This window comes from Prionailurus bengalensis, chromosome B2, assembly GCF_016509475.1.
Source record: "Prionailurus bengalensis isolate Pbe53 chromosome B2, Fcat_Pben_1.1_paternal_pri, whole genome shotgun sequence".
Classification (NCBI taxonomy): Eukaryota; Metazoa; Chordata; class Mammalia; order Carnivora; family Felidae; genus Prionailurus; species Prionailurus bengalensis.
Genome location: NC_057349.1, coordinates 141236899 through 141262206, shown reverse-complemented (window position 1 = coordinate 141262206; position 25308 = coordinate 141236899). Strand labels below are relative to the sequence as shown.

The following is a 25308-nucleotide window of genomic DNA, read 5'->3' as shown; positions in this document are numbered from 1 at the left end:
TTAGGGAGATTTTAACAATTAAGAGGGATCCGATGTAAACCAGAGAAGGAAAGAGTCTGCAGAAAGAAAACATTTGCATCTAAAATCCTGCTATACATATAGGAATGAGCATGATCAGTTAATCTCACCCAACTCCTGTTAGCTTTAAGTATAGTGAGTGGTTCGCAAGGCTTTCTGACTTCAAAGTATTCTTAGAACAACGACTTTGTTTTGGACCTGAGTCTGGAACTCCTGATCAAACATTAATGCATCTGAGTGCTCATGAGAAAGTGAAAGGGTAGATTTTAGATAATACAGAATGTCTAGGGTAAAAAGTTTCAAAGACTACTAGTGTGCATGAATAGGCTCCCAGACTATGAGTCACAAGCCACCTTCCCTATGTCAGTATCTTAACCAAACATAACTAGTTCAAAACTAGACTCTAAGTTTTATTTTTGGTTTAGTGAGTCAGCCCATGAGCCTCAGGGCCAAGGCCATTCAGCAGAGCCAGAACTAGAGCCTCAGCTGGGGCTTTCTTGCCCTGGGTGCTTCAAAGGAGCAATGCAGTGGTGGGGGAAGTCCCTCCCCAAGGGGCTAAAAAGGCCTGCAGCATTCATCCAACGATCCTTCTCGCCTGCCGGCGGCCTGCCTTCCTGCCTGCCTGCCTGCCTGCCTGCCTGCCTTCCTTCCTTCCTTCCTTCCTTCCTTCCTTCCTTCCAAAACCATATATTGATTCCTACTGCATGCCAGACTCTGTAATATATATGAAAACTCTCCAGAAGGCTCAAAGATTAGCAGAATAAATGAATGAAGAAGTGCCAGGCTCAAGGTGGGGAGGGACAGGGCGTAGAGTGCCATAAGGCAGAAGCCGCAGCAGAAACCACAGGCTCAACGGAGCCGAGCTTCCTGGTGTGGACAAGGAAACATAAGCAGTTCAGATCCAGATGAAGCAGGAATTTGCAAAGAAGCTGAAGCAGGCGGAAGCCAGTACGAGGGTGAGACTTACAAGTCAGCTTCGGACTGCATCCGGGGGATGAACCACCGGGTGCTTTCAACAGAGAGAATGATAATCGGATCCAGCTTTCGGAAGGACTGCTCTCAGGCAACTGGCTGGAACCAGGGTGGGCTGCCGCAGCGGGCAGGCGAGCTGAGGTCCTAAACTGGTAGCTAGCAGTGGTGGGAGAAAGCGAGCCCGGATTCCAGTGGCAGGATGGGGATGCGGCACCACTTGGAGACTGAGTGAGTGACGGGAGAAGACAGGAGTCCAGGGTGGCTTAATAGATGATAAGACACCAACTGAGATGGAACGTGTGGAGGCACAGGCAGATCAACCGTCTCCCCCATGCCAGAGGGAGCCTTCAGTATGCTATGTATGAAATCTGAGCTTCCTACAGGAAATCCAGTGGAAAACATCCAGAAGGAAGGGACACAATACATTTGTAGCTTGGGGAGTAAGGGCTGAGCTACAATAACAAATGGGGGAAAGTCAGCATATAGAGGATATATGCTCCTGGAAAGGTGGTGATTTTTCTGTTTCTCCACTGTTTCACCACTGTATCTCCAGGATGTAAGTCAAACAGTACACCTGGCACACAGCAAAATGTTCAGTGACTACTGGATGAGTTAATCAACAGGAAGCATATAAAACCTCAAGAACTTTATCTAGGAAGAGTAGATGAACAAAAGAACAATGCATAGAGGACAAAACTCTAGAGAATATCACCATTTAAGGGAAAGAAGGAGCCCACAAAGAAGCCAAAAGAACAGTCGGAAAATACAGGCTCTAGAGTATGGTGTCATGGAAAAGAAGGGAGTCATGCCTCGAAACACGACAGGCATGCCAAATGCAGCCCAGGTGTCCAACAGGTGAGGGCAAAACCCTGCTCTGTACCCGACGACTCGAAGGTAACTGCCGAGTCTGGCCAGGGCAGCCTCATCACAGAGGTGAGGGCAGTAACCAAAAGACAAGGAACTAAGCCAGGAATGGGAGGTGAGAGAGGTGAGCCGGGAGCACAGACCCAAAACCCAAGCTGGGGAAGCTCCGTGACAGCCGGTCTTCCCTCCCACCCGCACCCCAGCCCAAGGCCGCAAGCAATCTTTCCCCTCCTTCCTGCACGTCTGCTGTGTGCAGCGGGCCAGGCCCCGGAGAAAATGCACACGCATCAGGAGCTGTCCTGGGGAAATGAGCGATCCACTGAAGCACCACTGAAGCAGGCGGGCTGAATAGAGACTGCAATGCCCCCAGTGGACACCCTAAGTGGACCGTGCAGCGGATCCTCAGCGGGTCTGTGATGGGCTGTCACAAAGCCTTCCTGTAGGGAAGCTCAGGTCTGAGGGATTCGTAGGAATCTGCCAGGAACTGATCTCACCTGAACGAAAACGTGGGGAGGCCAAACAGTTCGGCTCGAAATTCACAATTTCATGGGCTTGTAAATGTGTTACTCTCACCCGTCAAGGAAATTTTGTACTTACGATGACAGAAGTTTCTCAAACAATACACTGATGTTACACCACCTGTGCTGACTTCACAATTCAACACACAAACATGTATGTTGACACACTGTAACAAAACTAAAATCGAGTATTGAGAATTAAGTTTTCCCAGAATCATATAAATTAAAATGGGTGCCTAAAAAAAGCAAAATGTAATTCTTTCCCACACTTTCTTTGAAAAGATAAAATAAAACTTTCTATGGAAGTGTGAAAATCAAGGCTGAGCTGGTGATTTCAGAATCCGCACAGCGAAATGAATGGCCAACAGAGAGGCTGAGTAAATCAGATTTCAGGCTAAATTTCTAATACGGGGCCCTGAGGCAGCCCTATCTCCACATTCAATCTGGATTAGCCAGGGCAGAGGAAAGGTCTACTTATTTCACTTTAAATAGTGCACGACCCAAACTGGCTTAATTAAAGCAGAAATTTAAAATGGAAAAATGATTGGAATGTCTATATTTTAATGCTACAGATAACAGTGCAGGAAATGCATCTTATCAGTGACTAAAACTGTTTCGTAATATCTATCTCATCACTGCCATAAACTCTCACAGTCCTGCTTAAAATTCAGTTAATTTGCACCCATGTCAAAAATGTTAGCTTAACCCTGAGATTTCTGAAAATCTAAAGCATGAAATACACACATTATCTGTACCTCTCAAAATGCATCTAATACCTTTCAGTGAGACTTCAGATATGAAAACAGATACTTATACAGTGCAAATTATTTAATTTTAACCTTCTCGCCTTATGGCCTTGTGTTAAGTACACATCCACACCCCAAATTCATCCTGCTGTGTATTCTTGCTATTTTTAACATTAAATAAATAACGGGATATTTCAACCCCTGCTTTTTACTACTATCTCCTTAAAGAAACCAAAGACCAAATCAAATCTAAGTCTTTTCCAAAAAAACATAAAGGCCAGGTCACTTCTCACATTCAGTTCTAACCCAAAACAATTTTACATTTTTATCATCTACACTTGAGATGATCTATTCCTGAGTATCAGTATTTTCATTTCTCATATAAGACATCTGCTGTATCAGAGACATCGTCCACATTTAAAAAGTCCTCAAATACTTTTCTAAATATGTTACTCCAAACGGGTTTTCCCTCTCCAGACACCATTCCACAACTGCTGGTTCCTGAACTTCGATTCTGTAAATTAAGACAAGAGCTTTGAAGCCTATGGTAAGTACTGCCCACTTTCAAAGAGCTCAACACAACTAGTGTAGGTTTGGTAACTCAACATCTCATGCAATTTTGTTTCTTGATAAGACTTTCTCATAACCCCTCCTTTGTTCAAATAAGTTTTTGTAAATATACATATGTATATTTACCATACATGTACGCACGTGCACACACTCTCCTAAATCTTCTGGGAAGCCGTCACAACTACCTACACCCTCCAAAATCCTCAGAAGGTTCTCCATTCCTAGGACGACTACACAAGAGTACAGTGTATATTTTTTAAATATATAGTTGATATAAATTCTAGACAATCCAGGTGGCACAGTTAGGCTGTATTCTAGGTTACAGAGGTTTGCAGAGGCCGGCCTGAGAATCCAACTACCCTTTTAAAGATTACCCAAGTTAAAGAACAACTCACTTCTATACCTTTGGGATACTTTAGATACACTTGGTGCTTTTTACTCTTACTCTTTCATTACCCCCTTCCAGAGTACTCCTACATATGTACTTACAATAAAGATATCTATGTAATTTGTTTACTACTGGATATCCAGTTAAGGAGATGGTTTATTAGTAGTTTCTTTCTGAATATAATATTTCACAAATTGAAGAAAGGCACTGCAAAACCCACCAAAAGAACTATCCGCATTTTTTTGATCTACAATTGTATCTATGTATCTGGATTAAGTAACAGCTTAGAGAAAGAAACTCTTCCCGTTTCAACCATTATTTGGGAAAATGTTCTAAATTACCAGCAACTTAAGAAAACTTCGAAGTAACATTCCATTACCTATAAAATGAAACCCAACTGGAGTAAATGAGTGTTTGTACTGGTAGGTTTCGTACCCACTAACAGGTTTCTTACCACTACTCTGAGAGATCATATGACAATAAGCTTTAACCAAAAGCTTTCAACACTGTGTCTTGCTCCAACTCTAATACTCTCTCTCAAGTGGGGCCGGGTGCTACTTATCCAAATCCGTCCCAGAGACAAGACTCCTCATACTGACGGGACACAGCAAGGTCCAGGGAAGAGAGGGTGGGCTTAGCTGCTGAGCAGACCCTCACCCTTATCCCCCCCCCCCCCAATTACCACCACTGTAGAACCCTGAATATATATGTTGCTTATTGCTTGGTCTTCTACTCACTAAATGGAAGAAATAAAACCGATCTCACAATTAACGTGAAAGACCAGTAACAGTTCTCAGAACCACTTACACCAACTGTCTGAAGAAGAAAACTCGAACGACGATCCTAGGATGTGGGAACGAGCCACAACAAATGAGCACCGCGGAACAGAGATATGGAAAAGGACATATGAAACAATGTCAAGTGTTTAAGAGAGATGTGCATGAATTACAGCCATGTGAAAACTCGGCTGATAAGGATCAGAGCCAGCCACAGTGACCTGTAAGTAGTGGCTGTCATATCATGAAGCAATCTATGTTTACTTTTCTGTGATAATGTCTAAATATAACTCTAAAATGCTTTTTCCCCCCAGGCGTGCTGCAAACATGACTATGGTTTGCCACAGGGCGGGGGTGGGTGGGAGACACAGCTGATCCGCATTCGCCCTCCCCCGTCCCGGCACCCACACTCCCGTTCACAGCACTCACCAGCAGGGAACGGCTGCTGGTCCTCATTCGGGGGGTGCCCCTGCTCTCCTCTCTGTGTAGCCCCAGGCTCACTCAAGTCCTGGTTCAAGGACAGCAGAGCATCCCCCTTCACCACACCCCAGAAACACTGTCTATGGGACGGACCCCGAAATCTCTCCTACGCCACTGGTAACAGACTTCTGAGTTGCCTCGTGCTGTTATGGAACTCGTGTACGAGTTTTTCATTCCTCAGGTGTTCCTTCTTACCTCCCAAGTAGTCTAGAATGGCAATGCCCATGCTCCGCAGCTCTGTATGTGTGTCTCACTTAGCACACCGCACAAATGACCTAGATTGTGCTGACTCAGGAACTCCACGGAATGAAGGCTGATGGCATAAAGTAAAACGTTCTCGAAAATAAAGTGCAACAAACTCCCTGGCCAATTTCTACCTTGATTCTGTACACATAAGCAGAAGACATGTAAGAAGCCAATGATGATTTACGGTGCAACATTCTTGCTCAAGCTCTTCTAATGGCATTAACATCAGTTTAAATCAAACACAGAGGAGCCAGGCACTAAAGACTTTCCTTCATCTCATAAATGTACCTATTTATGTACATATTCCTCCTCAGGCCAGAAAACCCCAAGACCCTCAGTTTCCACTGCCACCACCACCACCACAGAATCCCACCGCCCAGAAAACTCTCCATCCCAGATGACATCATCGGGGCCGGGAGTTGTGGGGACCTGCCCGGGGTTGTGGAACTCGTGCAGAGCGGAGACCAGGAGAGAAGCGTCCTGACTCAGGCCCACAGTCCCCTCCTCTGCAGCATGCATCCACATAGGCCATGAGACTGAAGCAGGGAAAAATGCACCCCAGCATCTAACACCATTGTGCTTTTACTTATACTAATAATGACAAGACAATAACGTGTATGAGGACCTGAACCAAAACCCGGAACTTCGAATCTGAGTATCGACACACTGCAAGTTCTCCTTGTCGATACAGGAATGTTTGCTATGTTCTACAATGGTAAGGGAAGGACCAAAAAGTGGAATTCTAAGACATTAGTCATGGCAGAAAAGGCTGTTGTGGGGTGCCTGGTTGGCTCCGGCAGTTAGCCATCTAATTTGATTTTGGCTCAGGTCATGATCCCATAGTTCAAGGGTTCAAGTCCCGCATCAGGCTCTGTGCTGACAGTGTGGAACCTGCTTGGGATTCTCTCTCTCCCCCCCTCTCTGCCCCTCTCCTGGTCACTCGTTCTATCTCTCTGTCTCTCTCAAAACAAGTAAATAGACTTAAAAAGAAAAAGAAGAGGCTGTTTTGTTGTTGGCTCCAAGAACCATGGTGCCCTCTAACCATGATGCCATCTGCAATGTGGGAAGAGGGGCAGGGACGCACCAAAATATTCATATACGGACTTGGAGAGACAACCACGGTCAGTATTTTTGGTTTGAGTTTCCTTCAGGCAAGTTACATAGAACATACATATGTGTGGAACCACAGAGTGAAACTTGAAAGAAGAGAGAGGGTAAGGGGATGAAGGGAAAAAAGTGTAAAAATAGGACTGTAGGAAATTTTTATTTGTGCAGTTTTTATCTGAAAGAAACATGTTTTGATGTGTAATTTTAAATAAAGAAGTTTGTCACATATACATTATCATTACACAGGACAGGAGCAGAAGACACAATATTTCTTCCTAATTATATCCTACATTTAAAATACCACTGGATTTTCACTTTCCAGAATTAAGATTAGCCATAAAATATTAATATGCTGTTACATATATATAAAGTAACTCCATAAACTACCAATAAAAAGTAACATTCAAAAAAAAGTACCATGCAGAAGAAGCTGAATCTTAACTTAGGGATACTTTAAAAAATGCATCTATGATGTATGTCTATCCCAAATATAGCCTATAATGTCAGAGGTCAATGAAATATCCTCGAAAAACCTATCCAAAGATCCTCCTGATCTCCATTATCAAATAATGACCAACATCTACCATGCACTTCCAAAGTACTTTAATACACGATCACTTGATCACAATTCTTAAGATACTCTGGATAAAGGATTCAGCAATGAAACAAAGCATCTGAGAACAGAAAAGAACCTCATTGGTTCATAGGTGATGTATGTATGAACCCCCTAAGTGTCTAAAACCATGAATGTTATTAATTCCTTTCTTCTCTGTAACAAAAATCTGTTCCTTGTGATTTACATCCATTGGTTTTACTTAGATCCTTTTGCAGAATATTTGAAGACAGCTATATCTATTTCCTTTTTCTGAGCAAAATATGCCAAACCTTGGTCCCCTTAATACAAAAGGGACTTGCTCCTTTTTCCCAGAGCCTATCCTGGTACTAATGTGGGCTTGGATCTCTGTGCTTGTTTGGCGGCCCCATCACACCTTTTTTTTTTTTAATTTTTTTTTTAATTTTTTTTTAATTTTTTTGAGAAACGGGGGGTGGGGGCAGGGGGGAGGGACAGAAAGAGAGAGGGAGAGAGAGAATCTTAAGCAGGCTCCAATTCCAGCATGGAACCCAACTTGGGGCTCGATCTCATGAATGCAAGATCGTGACCTGATCGAAATCAAGAGTCTGATGTTTAACCGACTGAGCCACCCGGGGGCTCCCCCATCACACTCATGATCCATCCCATCAGATGTAATGAAACCTCACTTCTCCCCTCTTCTATTATAAAGTTGGTTAGTTGACTCTAGTGGTACAAGTTTGTCTGTATCTCTGCTTATTTTCATTTTGCTTATTTCTGGTCACCATTCCAGCCTGACGTCTAACATATTAACTGTATTTCCTATCTTGACATCAACCACCAATTAAATCAGCATGCTATTTCCATGTCTTTGCCACTGTCACTGACAAAATTATTGAAGAGGTCAAGGAAGCAGACAGAGCCTTCAGCTAACCACCAGTGCCATTTTTAAAGACTGACATAAAGCCAGGCATCAGCATTCTTAGAGGAAGGTCCTCATTATAAACCTTAGGAAAATCCTTTGCAATGATGCACAGAACTCTGCTGATTCACTTACAGTGCTTACTATGCAAGCACAAACACCTGCCTTGAGTGACCACCTCTTCCCTGTTTCAAATCTCTCCATCTTTTTCATATAAAATAAACAGTCCATGGTTAAAAAAAAAACAAAACCCTTAGAATTCTAGACAAAAAAGGTATAAGGGAATGGCAGGGAGTTTAGAGTCCAACAGACCTGGTGTGTGAGTCCTACCTATACAACTTACTAGCTGTGTAACTTAGGCTCCCGTCTAACAGTAGGTCATGTTCACCTCTTGTGTTGCTGGGGGATTAAATGAAGCACCACAGGATTTATCACATAGCAATAGCTTCCTAAATCTTCTTTCTCTTCCTCTTAACAAATTAGCAAATGGAAGTCAGAGTGAAATCACTCAGTAATTTATTTATTTTTTTGTCTCCCAGCACACTGTTAATTAAAGGGAAAAATTCTGTTTTATTCATCTTTGTATACCTAGCACTGAGCACAATGCCCGGCATGGTTAACATGTGTTGAACAGAAGCAGTGACTTTCTCAACACCCCATCACCAGTTAAACAGGACTCTAACTGGAGTGAAGGCTTCTTGATGGTCAATAGTACAAGAGGTAAAGAATCAAGCATCATTGCACACAAAGCTTCACTTTTCACAAGTTCAGATAAAGCCACAGCTTCCATTACTTCTTCATGTCTGTGTCCCCCAAACGTGTCTCCCTTGGCTGATTCCCTGAGCCCCAGAGCTCTACACCCAACTGCCACCCAACATTCCTGCCCGGATGCCTAGTACCCTCCCCACCCGCTTCTGATCTCAGGGAAAGACACTCCCCATTCAGATGTACTGGTTAGGATCCCAGGATGCATCCTGACTCCTTCCTGTCCCACCATAGACATCCCTCACCAAGTCCCACCACAGCTGGACCCATCACTGCTGCCAAAGGGAATCGCCCCCTCCGACCAGACTGGCCTCCATGGGGCTCTAAAAAACCACCTACTTTCCCACCACTGGGCCTTTGACTGTACTGTCCCCTCCACGAAGGAGCTCTATGCTCCCGGAGAACTCGGCCCTACTGTCCTGTCTTCAGAGAAACCCTCCCTGAACACCAGAGTGAGGCAGGACTCCCCTCAGAAAACACAGTGCTTTTTCCTTCATGGCCCTCAGGAAAGCCTGCAAGAACATCTATTTGAGTGACTATTTGATACATGTCTGTCTCCCCAGCTAGACTGTCCCACAGGAACAGGAATGATGAAGTGAGAAGAAAAATATTAAACCCATTTAGAGCGATCATCTAGATTCCACAGAATCAAGTCCAGAAAATAAGACTGCTTTCGTTCCCCACTTTGGGGCAGATTTTTATAACCTGGGAAAACCTATTATTTGCCTAATCCCCCAAGCTCAGCAACTTAAGTCAATTCAGTGAGTAAATTACTGTCTGCACCATACTTTTAAATTTAATTTAGCAAATGTAATAATTGTATGAACCCAAGTATGTATGTATATGTGTGTATAAATATATATGTGTATATATACATACATACACATACACACATATATATATATATGTATTTTTTATTTCAAAATTAGATTAGATCTAAAGGGAATATCAAAATAGTAACGGTATATATTTCTATTTTCCTGCAGATTTGTTATTCTCAGCACCCAAAAAAAAAAAAAAACTGTACAGCTATTACCATGGCTTTGACAATTTCTAAAATTTACATCTCTAAGTATGCACTATCATTCATATTCATTGTGTCACAACTGACAACTTAGTAGCAGGCTTATTTAAGAAAGAAAAATCATATAGTATATTTCCCATATAAATACAGATTTAAATCAAGAAAGGAAGCTTTTGTAAGAGTATGTTAAATTTTGACTTCATCACTTTTAGCTGTGTAATGCTGAAGAAAGTCACACTTCACCTCTCTGCATCTCAGTTAACACATCTAAACACCAAGAACACTGCCACTCTCACTGTAGAGTTACAGAACTGGAGATCCTATAGTTAAGTCCTTGGCACAAAACAGGCTTTTAATAGGGATAGATTTTATTATCATCATTATTAGGTGGAAGTGTAACATCAGAATAATCACCAAGAGGCACGGATACCCTCCACCCCTCCACTAATGTGCAGGCGAGAGAAACGCTGCTAATCAATCCTAGTATTCATTCTCCCGAAGTCCAGTAAGCCTCAGAATCTTCCACCCTGCACAGCTGCAGGGAGCCACTACCAATTATCAGATTCTGCAAACAAGCAGAAACTAACATGCTGTGTCTACCACAACGGGAAAAGCATAACGTTTGACATTGGGTAGACCTGGGTTCATAATCCTCTCCTGCTGCTGACTGGCCACGAAATGTCGGGTAAATTCTTCCAGGGCTCTAAGCCACAGTTTTCCCATCTTTCGAGTGAAGATAATACCTCCCTCAAAAAGACAACCGTTCTAAAGATGTCTGGCGTGTGATTTGCATCCACAAATAATTCCAAAGACATGCCAGAGCAGCACCTAAAGACAGACCGAGAAGTTCCTGGTTTCCCCAGCAATCGCCGTGGTTGCCATCTTGCCTCTTTGAAACTATTTCATTAACGTTTTAAAATTAACGACTTCAAAATTGCATTAAAAAAAATACCAATAGAAATATTTGAAGGTTAACAACTGACTTACCAATCTCTAGACAAAGAGTGCCTGCCTACACAGACCGCCAGCCCCCCCGTGTAAACATGCTTTCCGGAGGCACGACCCCACAAAAGACCCACTTTATCAGAGCCATGATTAAGTGAAAGCATATACTGGTTGTAGTGTAATGTGACTGTTCAAAGAAAAAAAAAGTTAATATGACTAATACACAGTTGACCCCTGTACATCATCGGAGTTTGGGCACTGACCCCACACAGAGTCAAAAATCCACATGTAACTTTGGACTCTCCAAAAACTTAACTACTATTAGCCTACCGTGGACCAGAGGCCTTGCCAATACCTTAGTCTATTAACATGTATTCGTATATGTATTGTATGTTCTACATATATACGCTGTATTCTTACAATAAAGTAAACCAAAGAAAATGTTTTGAAGAAAATCATAAAGAAGGGCACCTGGGGAAGGGTCAGTCAGTCGAGCATCCGACCCTTGATTTCAGCTCAGGTCATGATCTCATGGTTTGTGGGATCGGGCCCCGCTTCCAGCTCCTGCTTGGGATTCCTTCTTTCCCTCTCCTTCTGCCCCATCCCCACTCACGCTGATGCTTTCTCTCTCTCTCTCTCTCTCTCTCTCAAAATAAATAAACTTAAAAAAAAACCATAAGGAAAAAATACATTTACAGTCCCGTACTGGACTTATCAAAAAAAAAAAAAAAATCCACGTATAAATGACCCTTGTTTAGTATACACTGAAAAAGGGCAATTAAATGAATATATAATAATTCCTAGGCAGGATCCCACACTGAAGGAAAGAAGATTGCTATAGAGATGCTATTTGGACAGCAGACAAAATCAGAATAGGGACCGTAGTTCAAGTACTGCACCCAAGTTAAATATCCCAAAGGTGCTAACGGCCCTGGGGTATGTAAAAGAACCACCTCCTCCCAGGAAATGCACTCCAGGAAAATCACTGGCACTATTAAGGAGTAAAGGGGCAGACACATGCAACCTACTCTCAAAAGCTCCTGAGAAAATACATTGTAGGTAGATCGGTGGGTGGGTAAAAGTAAATGTAGCAAAATGTTCAAAACGGATGTATCAAAGTAAAAAGTATCCGGGACCTGTCTGCACTATTCTTGAGACTGTCCTGTAAATTTGAAATTATTTCAGAATAAAGCTAAAAGAAGGGGGCAAAAAGAAACCGAAAACCAGAATAATCACTGTATCTTTTATCTACAAGTAGGGCCCTCAATGACCACACAGTGTCACCGGGGCCTCTGGCACCACTGGGGAGGGGGCCCTGTGAGGAGGAAAGTTGGGGAAAAGAAACATAGAGAACCAAAAGAGTCAAAACACCAGAAGCGTGCACACAGAATAAAAGGGTACGTGGTGAGATATAACTGGGGAGGAGTATGGGGCTGCAGTACTTTCCCTAAATGTACTAAAACTGGCAAAACACAGATTTTAACTTTTTTTTAAGTAGGCTTCATGCCCAGCACAGAGAGCAACACAGGGCCAAACTCACAACCCCAAGATCAAAACCTGAGCTGAGATCAAGAGTCAAATGCTTAACCAACTGAGCCCCCTGACTATATATTCTAAATACTTGTTAAAAAATAATCCTAGGAAGGGGTGCCTGGCTGGCTCAGTCGGAAAAGCACTCACCTCTTGATCTTGCGGTAGTTACGTTCAAGCCCACGTGGGGTGCAGCGATTACTAAAAAAATAATAATAATGTTTTTTTTTTAAAAAAAGGAGGTTTTTATTTTTTTTTAATTTTTTAATGTTTATTTATTTTTGAGACAGAGAGAGACAGAGCATGAACAGGGGAGGGTCAGAGAGAGAGAGGGACACACAGAATCCGAAGCAGGCTCCAGGCTCTGAGCTATCAGCACAGAGCCCGACGCAGGGCTCGAACTCACAGACTGTGGGATCATGACCTGAGCTAAAGTCGGAGGCTTAACCAACTGAGCCGCCCAGGCGCCCCTAAAAAAGGGAGGTTTAAAAAAAAAAAATGATCCTAGGAAGCTTACACACACACACACACACACACACACACACACACACACACAATTTAAAAAGAAAAAAGAAAGAAAGACCTTCCAGGTTAAAATCCTGCTCTGCTAGAGACCCTTCCCCACAAATTACATTTCCAAGTTAGCAGCCTCAACCTTCAAGATGTAATAAAGGCTTTTGTCCTTCCTCAGGTTTCTTACTATGCTTTTTAAAAGATCTCCAACCAGCTTTAAAGATGTAAATGTACCATCTTTAACCAGAAAACCTCCCTTATTTGTTTCTGTAACTTTCAAAATGTGCTTTCATAAGACCCCACCTTCCCCATGGGACCCTGCTCCCCGCTCAAAGGATGTAAACAGACCTGGTCCTCTAGCAGTGCCTCCTAGGGCAGGGCAGGGCGGGGCGGGGCAGGGCCACCCCCCCCCCCCCATCAAATTGTCTCGTTTAAAATAAGGAAAGCAACTATCCAAATGAAAACATTGCCAGTTTTTTAAATCTCAATACAAATACAAAAAGTGAACTATCCCCAAACTGTGGTTGACAAAGCTTCCGTTGGAGGAAGGAGAGGGTTCAGAGACCGCCACCTAATTAACGGTTGAAGTGCTTGCTGTGCTAGGTGGAGCCTAACTCTCTAGCTCTCCAGCCATCAGGCCTTCTTTGGTACAGCAGAGTGGGGTCAAATACAGAGTCTGGAACTAAGGCTGCCTGGCCTGCATGGCAGGTCCCCATTTACTGTGTGATCTCAGGCAAATTGTCCAAATTCTCTGCACTTAAGCTTCCTCCTCTGAGAAGTTAGCATAATACAGCCACCTCGTAGTACGCTTTTAAGTATGAAAGAACACAGCAGACCCAAAACACAGTGCCTGGCGCATACTAACTGCTCAATTAAGCGTGAGAGCTTGTTACTCCTGGGCAATTCCACCCCTGTGAGCCTTACAACTCCTCACGTGAAGTGAGGGACTGCAAGATGAGCCCTTACAGCCCCTTCCATTCTAGCATTCTGTAATCCTAGAATCATCCCTCCTCCCTGCCAGAACTTCCAACTGTGATGGTGAGAATCAAAAGGAATGTGGACAGTTAGACATATTTCTCCTTTCTGCCTCATTCATTGACTAGAAATCTTATCAATAAACTGCTCTACAAGTCAAAAAGGCAGGGAAAGGGCTATAAAGAGGTCTAAAGAACTCAAAACCCAGAAGTTCAACACCCAAAGAATCAAGGCTCACCTTAGGGTGCCACACCTGCCATCTGCCAAGTCTTCAACAACGAACCTACACTGAACCTTCAATGAACCTTCATTCGACAATGAAGCCCCTCTACACACCTCTGTGCCAATGCACTAAGGCACACCCTTTTCTAGAATGCCCTTGCACCCCACACGTCTATGGCAGCTGTAAACTTTAGAAACCCTTTCTAACCCCAAAAAGTACTACCAGATAAGGTATTCTGCATTCTCAGGGCTCCCACCATATGCTGCCACTATCTCATTTAACAGATACTAAACGGCTATCACAACCACTTGTAACTATGCTCTCTCGTCAGCAAGCCTCTCGTCAGCAAGCACCTTAGGGGCAGAGATGGGGTCTTCCTCATCCTAACTCTCCTCATAGCCCCCACCTTCTCATACACAGTGAACAATCACTGTTCCTGTTATTTCATTAATAAAAAATCAAAACTAAAGAAACTCAAGTGCACCTTAACCCTTCCCTCCCTGGGCCACCTTCTCCTAAATAATACTGGACCGCCTTCTAGACGCGTCAGCTCTAAATAATGAACACTATGACACTGGATCTCAAGTCTGGCTTCTAACAGGCACTTAACGAATGCTTAGTGTATGAACGTGAGAAGGACATCCAGCTGTGTCTCCTATTCCAAGTATGACTTCTCCAGGATTCAGATTATAATGCCCCACGTATTGGCATTTTTTATTTCCAGCCTTGAATGTTACTATTTCTAATATTCTTACAACACCATTTCCCAAACTATGTTTATATAGCTGTTCCTGTAATTAAGAATGGGGAATCAGAGATGGGTCTGACCCAGGACCCTACACCTCCAGGGACACAGCAGCCTCGTGGGGACAAAGTAGTCTCTATGCCCAGCCTGGGGCTCAAACTCAGAACCCCGAGATCAAGAGTCGCACGCTCTACCAACTGAGCCAGCCAGGCGCCCCTATTCTGTTCATTCCTGATAGAGGTATATAAAATCTACTTTGATTGTGGGTTTGCTATTTTTTCCTATTTTTTTTTAAATCAGTTTTTCTTTATATACTTTGAAGCTATGTTGTTAGGAGCATAAAGTTTCATGACTATTATAAAAAAAAGAATGGAAAATGTCTATAAAGCAGATGCCACTCTTTAAGATTCAGAATATATGTTAGCATAATAAAAGTCTAAAACATCCTACATAGAAAAAAAGACCTGTTAAACTTGGTCGTACCCAAACCTGTCTGGGCAAGTTTTTGGTTTTTAAGTAGAACACAGAAAAACATAAACCAGAATGGCAATAATGCATTCCATTTTCATTGTTAGCTAGGTCTATCTAGGTAGACAAACACACAAAGAGTAAATATGTAAGTTAGTGTGTGTGTGTGTGTGTGTGTGTGTGTGTGCATATGGCTTCTATCCCCATTCGTGTCACAGGATGACAAAGTGCTTAGCTTACCTGTGGATTTTTACAGAGAGCTGGGTAGTAAGAGTGACAACAAGGTATTTTTATATATAGCTGGATAGCAGGAGTAACAACAAGGTATGCTGGTCATACATCCTCAGCATTTATGGCAAATTATTAATCAAGTCCCACCTGAAACAATTTGTTAAATTGATTTTAATCACTGGGCCTCTCATGTGAAGCTTTGTATAATCAGCATTTCATTTACAAAATTAATTGCCTGATTGATTCTCTGGAGGCAGTTGCTGTCATTACCCTGCTGTCATAACTTCTGAGTAGGGTGTCACAACATGAAATTCTGACTATGAAAAGCACTGCTATTTTAAAAATGGGGGAGGGGAGAAAGGGATAAAGGAGGAAAACCAAAGAAGTCACATTACCCCCTTCAGCCTGGGAGAAACCTGAAAGTGTCTCATGGTAATTACGCTCTCTACCAATACCTATCTGCTAAATTAACTACTGTACAAATCTAGGGTTTGAGGCATAGAAGATTTTTATACCGGAAAATAACAACTAGAATGTAAAAGCACCCAGAGGTAAATTCTAACCTGTGTTACAAAATATGTATCTTGGTATACAAACACTCTGCCTTTCCTACACTTTCTAATAAAAAAATAAATAAAAATAAAAAGCTTTAAAAAAATTAAAAAAAATAAAACAAAAATAAAAAAATAAAAAGCTTGACCAGAAATCTTAGCTTACGACAAATATCCATCCATTTTAAGGAAGTCCAAATCACAGAGAAGCGCACACTCACTCAGGCTTCCCGAAACATCGATGTCTATTACTGTTAGATACACACACTTTTTATAGTTTATCGCTCACTATTTACCAGTCTATTGGTAATTGATGGGTCTTCACCTAAAAATCGGTCACCACAATCAATTAATAAAAATTAGACTAAAAATTACTTTTCATGGAAAAGAAAAGGGTAAGACGAGTACAGAACGGGGAGGAAAGAGGGAACTTTTTTAAAGTTATTGAATATCATTAAACGTAAGATCACATTACCAATATCGTATTTTCAAACTAACCTGCAAAAGCATCAAGCCAGCCAAAGATTCAATTTCTCTTTACCATGAATTTGCCTTTTCAGAAAGGACACCCAATTCTGCAAAAGCCCCTAAAATCTTGCCTCCTCCCAGCCTCCAGTTGCATTTCCACCATCTCAACATACCAAAAAGGCAAGGTAGACTGCACAAAGCCAAGTTGTTTTCAGATACTTTCAAATGTGCAAAATCACTTTCATAGTACAGAGGGGGCTCATTTAAAACAATCCCCGTGCAATGCAACCCAATTCCAAGTAAGGCCTCTTTAAAGGGGTCACTTTGAATTTAAAAGAGGCCTCCTCGGGAGACCAGACGTAATTCACCTTCTTTTCAGTACGCTGAATTTTGATTCATAGGTTCAGCCACAAATTTCCTTTAAAAAGAAAGATCACTTCATAAATTTGCTCTGTTATCCTGTGACCAAAGGTGTTTGTTTGCTGGCTTGGTAAAGAGAGCTAACTGGGACATTGTACCCACTCCTCCGCTCCCACGATGCAGGCTAACATGACAAATTCACGGTTAGAGAACAGAAAGGCCAAGTCTCCCCAGCCCAAACACCTGCGGCTTACAAGGGCAAGCCCCCTCCTGGACCTCTCAACTACATTTTACTCCCCTGCAGAGTAAGAGCAATGGTCTCTAATTTTCACTTGGCTCACAGGGATGTGCTAAGTGTTGATAAGGTAATGTCTGCAAAGTGCTTTAAGTTCTGGGGGGTGGAAAAAGGCTTTATAAAAGCATAATAGATGCTTAAGACCACTTCTTAAGCTACACACACAATTGTTTCAGCAGAGTTCACTAATTCAAATGCATATCAATTTAACACCTTTCGTTACAAAAGAACCGAAAAAGAAAGGCACAGAAATCTCTTCTCCAGGTGCAAAGGGAGTGAAGATTTTACATGAACACTGAATGCCTGCATCACCACCACCTAGGACAGGATTCTACGCTATGGCAGAAACGGCTCAGAGCATCTGGATTCTAAGAGGTGAAAATGGATGAATGCTATAGAAACAGGAATGGGGGCAGGCATGACGGTGCAGTTGAAAATGTATATTCTGGGTTATAATTTTCTATTTGGGGAAAAGGGGGAAGGAAGTATCATTTTTACAACATACCATGTTAAAAACAGCTTGATAAAATAATATCAATTGTTGAGGTTTTAAAGACAAAATCTAGCTTCTGTCATCTCAAGGGAGGTGAGGAAGTAGGGGACTTAGTCTTTTGGGATAATATATCTGAAAGCTGGGGAAGAGGTATGAAAAAATTTATGTTTATCAAAAGGAGGGATGAATTAGAAAAGGTTAAGAAACAAAGATTCAAGGACGTTTGGGTGGCTCAGTCGGTTAAGCGTCTGACTTCGGCTCAGGTCATTATCTCGTGGTTTCTGGGTTCGAGCCACCATATCAAGCTCAGTGCTGACAGCTCAGAGCCTGGAGCCTGCTTTGGATTCTGTGTCTCCCTCTCTCTCTCTGCCCCTTCCCTGCTTGTGTTCTGTCTCTGTCTCTGTCTCTGTCTCTGTCTCTCTCTCTCTCTCTCTAAAAAATAAACGTCTAAAAAAATTTTTTAATTTTTAAAAATATTTTTAATAATAAACTGAACAAATATCAAGGTGCAAAGCACCATGAAAGATACTAAATGTATAAGATGGCCCTTGATTTTAAGGAATGTACACTATAACAGAGAAAATAAGAGATGTATGTAAATAATACAAGGTATAAATAAGCTTGTAAACACCACAGGACAGAGAAAATAAAGTCCCGTGAGTGCTCAGCTAAGGGTGGGTAATAACTTCTAGCTGCAAGAAACGCAAGGATTAATGAGGAATTTATGTCATTTAAGGGGTAAACTAAGAGATGAAGAAGATATACAGAAATATCAAGACACAAATATAATAACAGCCACCATTTAATGAGTGCCTACTGCGAGCCAAGCCCTATGCTAGGTGCTTTACAAATGGCATGAGACGAATTCTAACAAAAATGCTGCAAAGTACTTAATATTACACACCACTATTTTTAGTTGAAGGAAATCATCTCCTAGGTTTAGGGAACCTGCCCAAAGTCACACTACAACAGAATGGAATCAGGATTTCCCCAAGTCTGGTTGGTGCTCTTTGGAGAAGTCTCTAACAGCCATTAGGCCCTGCTCCAAGCCACTCCAATTAATAACCCATGATATGGGGGTGCCTGGGTGGCTCAGTCAGTTAAGCGACCGACCTCGGCTCAGGTCGTGATCTCGCGGTTCATGAATTCGAGCCCCATGTTGGGCTCTGTGCTGGCAGCTCAGTGCCTGCCTGGAGCCTGCTTCAGATTCTGTGTCTCCTTCTCTGTATGCCCCTCCCACACTCATTCTCTCTCTCTCCCTCTCTCTCTCTCTCAAAAATAAACATACATTAAAAGAATAATAATAACCCATGATATGGAGGGTGCCTGGGTGGCTCAGTCGGTTAAGAGTCCGATTTTTGATTTCGGCTCAGGTCATGATCTCACGGTTCATGAGTTCAAGCCCCACATCAGGCTCTGTGCTGGCAGTAAGGAGCCTTCTTGGTGTTCTCACTTTCTCCCTCTCTCTCTGCTCCTCCCCTGCTCATACTATCTCTGTCTCTCTGAAAATAAATAACCTTAAAAAAATTAAAAGTAAATAAATAACCGGTGATATGAACAAACTGTAAACCTGAACTGTGTCCCCCCAAAATCTGTATGTTGAAGCCCTAATCCCCAGCATGAGTGTATTTGGAGACAGGACCCATACGCGGGTAATAAAGGTTAAATGAGGTCATAGGGTAAGGGCCCTCATCTCACAAGACTGATGTCCTTATAATAAGATGAGTAACCAGGGCATTCACATTCTTCCCCCCCCACCCCCCCCACCCCCGCCAACACACACACAAGAAGAGGTCATGTGAGCACACAGCAAGGTGTGCAAGCCAAGGGAAGAGACCTCAGAATGAAACCTACCTTGCTGGAACCCTGTCAGAACTCCCGAATTGCAAGAAATACGTTTCTGTTGTTAAAGCCACCCCAGTCTACAGTATTTTATTACAACATCCTGAGCAGACTAAGATGCACCACTTTTATTTTTACTGATTTATAACATGCAACCTGAGTTCTAAGAGGGCTCCCTGGAGTCCAGCCTCCTGGTGTCCACACCTTTGTGCAATCCCCTCACGCGTCTGGGCAAGAACAGTGACTTGCACCCGACCCAGAAAACATAGTGAAGGTGAGGGGATTTTACAAATGTAATTGAGATTCTGAGTCAGTTGACTTTGAGTTCATGAAAACAGAATATCCCAGATGGGCCTGACATAATTATGTGGGCTCTTGAGTCCAGCCTCTCTAGAAGTTAGAGACTCCCAACAGCAGAGACTCTCTCTCTCTGTTGGTGGCACTGAAGAAGCAAGCCGCTATGAAGCTATAGCCACACGGAAGTGAATTCTGCCAACAGTCTGAGGGCACCTTCCCCGGTCAAGCCTCCAGCTGAGAATGCAGCCTGCCGATTCCTTAGTCACAGCCTCCTGATGCCCTGAACAGAAAGCATCCAGCAAGTCATGCGTGGACTCCTGACCCACAGAAACTCTTGAGATAATGTGTGTGGTTTATAAGCCACTCAAGTTGTTATGCAGCAAAAGCAAACAAACAAAAACTATTTCACAGCTTAGGAAAAATACTTCCCACATGGCTCCTCCTCACGCCCACAGGAGCCGCTACGGCTCAAAAACACTGGTGTTGGTGCTCTGCTATCTTCCCTGACAGGAAACCTTACAACGTACGGTCCCAGAAGTTACTGGGAGCTCTCGTTTTTCCCACCTCTGACCAAAGTCCTACTTACCCTTCATTGTTTTTAAAAAACTGTTTGTTTATTTTTAAGAGAGAGAGACACAGAGCACGAGTGGGGGAGGGGCAGAAAGAGGGGGAGACACAGAATCCGAAGCAGGCTCCAGGCTCTGAGCCATCAGCACAGAGCCCGATGCGGGGCTCGAACTCCCAAACTGTGAAATCATGACCCGAGCCAAAGTCGGATGCTTAACCAACTGAGCCACCTAGGCGCCCCTAATCCTTCAAGGATCACCTTCCCTGTCAAGTTGGTCTTGAAAAGCCCAGGCAGAATAAAACCCGTCTCTTCTGTGGCCTCGGAGACCTTTGAAGAAAACTCTTATTATATTATTTAGGCAGTCTGGTAGCAATTTTCTGTTTGTCTCCTCAAAGGCACAGGCCAAGTTAAATGGCAAGATAGTGCACACAGATCAAAGAAAACACCCTTCGCGTCATCGCACACACAGGAGTAGGAGTCCCAACTGTAGTCCGCCAGCCAGAGGACCTGAAATGAGGCGACTTCTCGACTTCCCTAGGCCTCGATTCCCTCCCCGTAAGACGGTATGCTGCTTGCTAGCAGGCAAGCATCTTCCGCACAATACATGTGCCCCGAATAAATACGGCAGTAAACGTCAGCTTGTAAGGCCAACCTAAAGTTGGGCTCAAAAAAAAGGAAAGGAGTTACTAGTAATGGTACCAATATAAGAAAACGTGTACAAAATTGTGAAGTGAAATCAGTGACTAAAACTCATGGCCACTGTTTAACAGCGCATGTACGCTCACGTGGGATAAAAGTGATTTACAATGAAAGCTGTTGGCTTCCCAGGGCCTCTGCCTCACACGTGAAGGGCAGCCAGAGGCCTGGGAGATGGGGCCAGGGTCACGCGGGGTCCTCGGCGCGCTCCTGAGTCCCATTCCTCAGCTGCCGGCCACACGGGGCTCCCAGAAGACCACTTAAGCCCCCAAGTGTGGGGCTGTGTCTCGTCGCCTTTTTCATGCCACCCGACCACACGCCCGTCGCCAAACAGCTGGCCTTGCCCAGCGAGCCGAACCTCAGTTGAGAGACCATGTCCCCAGCTGCAGCCAGCTCTCCTCCTCCGGTTGGCTTCGGCCCAAGCGCTGGGAAAGGGCTGTTTTCTAATCACTGGTGAATGAGCCAGTGAACTTCAGGGAGAAGGGAGTTTCCTTCCCCATTTTTTTTTAGTGAGAAAAGCAAATCTGGAAATGCTCTTCGCAATGGTGGCGCAGAAGCCTCAGATTTGTTCACACTTATCTAGAGGCTACATCTAACCTAGTAATTCTGTATAATGCAATTGATTCGCTAGTATCATTTTACAATTCTGATTAGGTTTCTCTAAAATCCTGTTTATTAAATTGCTTCCTTTAAGCATGCGTAGTTACTAATTTGTTTCCAACTAAATCAGGTAGCGTATGAAAAGATGATACTGCAACAGTGCAAGGGCACTCCAGGGATTACGTTTCATCTAGATTTCAAAATTAAAACTATAACGTTTCTTTTGAAAAAGAGAGGCAGCCAAATTTACACAGTTGTTTTCTGGATCGCTAAAATGCCAATACCCCACCATAACACCCTGGGTGTAAAACAACCACGTCCTTCGCGAAGCACATAAAGCAAAGAGAGACCAGAGGCTCACAGTGGGTCTCATGTGCTCATTTCTTCACATCAGGAGGTCACGCGTGGCATGACACTGTTCAGTCCACAGCCAAAACACACTGAGCCTTCAAGGGGCAAACTTGATACGCAGAATAAGAGGTGTAAAGGAGGCCAAAAATAAGACAGGTAACGCTTTACTAGATTAGGTTACTGGTGTTTTACTTTTAATAGAGTAACAGCATATCACTTGAATAAATCAGACACAATCAATAAAAATCTCCAGAAAGTAGTATTTCAGAGATTTGCTCAGCCATGTGACTCTGATTAATTTTAGAGTCACACAGATGAAACAAAACTCCTATGGACAACTCTGAGAGATTTCTCCCCAAAGTCGATGAAACAAAAATCCTTAACCCCTTTTTTTTCAAAACATTTTTTTGAAGTTTAGTTATTTTGAGAGAGAGAGAGAGAGAGAGAGAGAGGGAGAGAGCACTCAAGCAGGGGAGGGGCAGAGAGAGAGAGAGAGAGAGAGAGAGAGAGAATCCCAAGCACTGACCATGCAGAGCCTAATGGGGGGGTGGGGGGCGCTCCAACTCACTCACCACGAGATCATCACCTGAGTCGAAGTCAGAGGCTTAACCGACTGAGCCACCCAGGCACCGACTTAACTGTTTTTAATCAAAGATTTCTGTGTCTCTAAATGTGTGGGTTTTTTTTTTAAGTTTCTTTCCTTTCATCAAACAAAAACAGGAGCAAAAGAGGGCAGGACAATCATTTATATTTTAAAACCAGATCAGCAAATAAAGAATTTGTCCAACTAATGAATAATGCCTTTTTTTTTTTTAATTTTTTTTTCCAACGTTTATTTTTATTTTTTTTTTTGGGGACAGAAAGAGACAGAGCATCAACGGGGGAGGGGCAGAGAGAGAGGGAGACACAGAATCGGAAACAGGCTCCAGGCTCTGAGCCATCAGCCCAGAGCCCGACGCGGGGCTCGAACTCACAGACCGCGAGATCGTGACCTGGCTGAAGTCGGACGCTTAACCGACTGCACCACCCAGGCGCCCCAATAATGCCTTCTTACAAACAAAACAGATGTTTTTATTGTCAATTTCCATATTTGCAGAGATTAGAAAAAGTTGTTTATGAAGACTTCATGTACCTAAAGCAGTTGGGTTTTTTTTTTTAATTTTCGGCTGAACTGAAAAAGAAACACAAGTATAAAAGAGAATGAAAGGGAAAAAGGTAATGACTCTAAGAAAATCTGCACCATGGGGACTATAAGAGAACTACAATGATTGACTTCAGCACCAGGGCCATTCTGGTTCAAGGTCAATTTTGGCTAGAGTCCACACTCACAAGACCACCACATGACAGACTGCCAAAAGACACGATGAAGGTTCCATTTTTCTCAGAGATTTTAATTACAAAGTTATGGCCTCCCTCTGACAAGGATATCTATTTAGTAATATACCTAAAAAGAAATGAGAATTCTGAAGTATTTAATTTTTTTTTTATTCTTTATTTATTTTTGAGAGAGAGAGAGAGAAACAGACTGCGAGAGATAGAGAGCGAGACACAGAATCAGAAGCAAGTTCCAGGCTCCGAGCCGTCAGCACAGAGCCCGACGCGGGGCTCGAACCCACGAACCGCGAGATCGTGACCTGAGCCGAAGTCGGACGCTCAACCGACTGAGCCACCCAGGCGCCCCAGAGAATTTTGAAGTATTTAAAAATCTACATTATCCCACTGCATGTTCTCCTTTCTGTTCTCTTCATTCTTATTTCTGACACTAACTACGTACAATGGAAATAACTTCAGGAAAAAAATCCAGCAGACGCCTTCCAAATAAGAAGTGCTCTCATCTTCTCTCAGTTACTTCTGAAATTTCAATCACTGAATTCAATTACTTTGAAATGTCTCCCTCTGCTTCAGCTTTGGGATACAACAGGGTGAAAGCTTCGAAGGTAACACATCTTGGCAAAGAGGCAGCCTTTTTATATCACACTCCTTTTAAGAAACTTTATGAACAGCACACAGGTAAACAAGGACACAAAAGGCACAGGACTGTATCTGTTGGGGTCAGAAAAAGGGGTGATGCAGGGCTCATGATCCTTCCAGGCAAACTCTTGGCCAACTGCCTCAGAAGACAATGACATTCCAAAGACGATTCAGCAGAGCACCGTAGAAATGACAACGCGAGGTTTTTTCAATTGTTCAGTGACTCCTTAGACAATAATAAGAGAACGTCTCTGCCACCACATACACAAAATTACCCCAAGTTAAAGAGCAGGACCAATGGGGTATGTCCAAAAGAGGCTTCAGTGGGGTAAAAGGGCCAATTGAATGTATATAATATGATCTTATACATGGATTATTTACGTTTATGTAGTTTTATGTGTTCATATGCAGTGTATTTTTTTAAATTTTTTTGCTTATTTTTGAGAGAGAGAGAGAGAGAGAGAGAGAGAGTGTGAGCAGGAGAGAGGCAGAGAGAGGGAGACAGAATCCGAAGCAGGCTCCAGGTTCTGAGCTGTCAGCATAGAGCCCGACGCAGGGCTCGAACTCACAGACCACGAGATCATGACCTGAGCCAAAGTCGGATGCTTAACCGACTAAGCCACCCAGGCGCGCCATATGCACTATTTTTAAAGGAAAAGTAAGTTATGGGGCGCCTGGGTGGCTCAGTCGGTTGAGCGTCCAACTTTGGCTCGGGTCATGATCTCACAGTTCATGAGTTCGAGCCCCACGTCGGGCTCTGTGCTGACAGCTCAAAGCCTGGAGCCTGCTTTGGATTCAGTGTCTGCCTCTCTCTCTGACCGTCCCCCGTTCATGCTCTGTCTCTCTCTGTCTCAAAAATAAATAAATGTTAAAAAAAAAAAAAAAAAGTTAAAAAATAAATAAAGGAAAAGTAGGTTAGAAAAAATACATTTAACATAAGAGTATATACTTTTGGGAAGTGGAAGCAGTAAAAGAAATTTAAATATTCAATATACATGTTTTGGCCAGTGTTTGCATTTTTTTATAGAACATATTCATGTACTACACTTCTGTAATTTAAAAAAATTTTTTTCAGAATAAAACTCAAAACTGGGGGGGGGGGGGGGGGAAGGGAATAAGGAAATTAAATAGAGTGCCCGGAATATGAAAAAACACAATGAAATCATAGCCAGAAACAGTTCAAACAAGATAGACTACTGACCAGAGAATCAGAGGCCTG

The 25308-nt window shown here is 42.9% G+C and overlaps 1 protein-coding gene and 1 non-coding gene across 14 annotated transcripts in view; both read right to left on the bottom strand.

The window, feature by feature from the left end:
- ARID1B (AT-rich interaction domain 1B) overlaps positions 1-25308 on the bottom strand; it is a 449892-nt gene that overhangs the window by 397825 nt on the left and 26759 nt on the right. The gene's annotated exons all lie outside the window — the stretch shown is intronic.
- Positions 15038-15110, bottom strand: TRNAK-CUU. The gene has a single exon. It is a non-coding gene; the product is annotated as a tRNA-Lys (tRNA).